Source organism: Geospiza fortis, unplaced genomic scaffold (genome assembly GCF_000277835.1).
Source record: "Geospiza fortis unplaced genomic scaffold, GeoFor_1.0 scaffold114, whole genome shotgun sequence".
Classification (NCBI taxonomy): domain Eukaryota; kingdom Metazoa; phylum Chordata; class Aves; order Passeriformes; family Thraupidae; genus Geospiza; species Geospiza fortis.
The window spans coordinates 1,097,374-1,097,835 of record NW_005054383.1 but is presented as its reverse complement, the minus strand read 5'-3'; the positions used below and the strand labels follow the sequence as shown (position 1 = coordinate 1,097,835).

At 49.8% G+C, this 462-nt stretch overlaps 1 non-coding gene across 1 annotated transcript; it reads right to left on the bottom strand.

Annotated features, from left to right (window-relative positions):
• Window positions 1-319: 319 nt before the first annotated feature.
• TRNAG-CCC lies at window positions 320-390 on the bottom strand. The gene has a single exon. It is a non-coding gene; the product is annotated as a tRNA-Gly (tRNA).
• Window positions 391-462: the final 72 nt, after the last annotated feature.

Sequence of the window (462 nt, the reverse complement as noted above, 5' to 3'; positions counted from 1 at the left end):
AGGCCGAGCTGCCGCCCCGATTTTTTAAGATTTTCTAAGCCTTCTGATGCTTACATTCTTGTAGCAAACTTTCTCACACAGTTTCTGTAAATAACTTATTGTTTTGCATTCTTTTATGGAGGAGGAGAAATTTGATAGACTGTTAGTTTGTCCAATGTCATTGGAGAGGTGGCACTGTCGCCTTCCAATCCACTGTCACTTTTGGAAAACTATAAATGTTGGAGTGAGAAAATAAACTCCCTCCTTTCTTCCCCTAGAGAAAGGCAGCGGTGCGTGCGTCTTTCGTGTCCTATAGCGACATCGAGCAAGGAAAAAGAAATGCGCCGCCCGGGAATCGAACCCGGGTCGCAAGAATGGGAATCTTGCATGATACCACTACACCAGCGGCGCGGTCGGTAAGCAGCGGCTCACCGTGTCCTTGATGATCCCGCTGCCCGCAGCCGGCCCGAGCTGCGCCCCCAG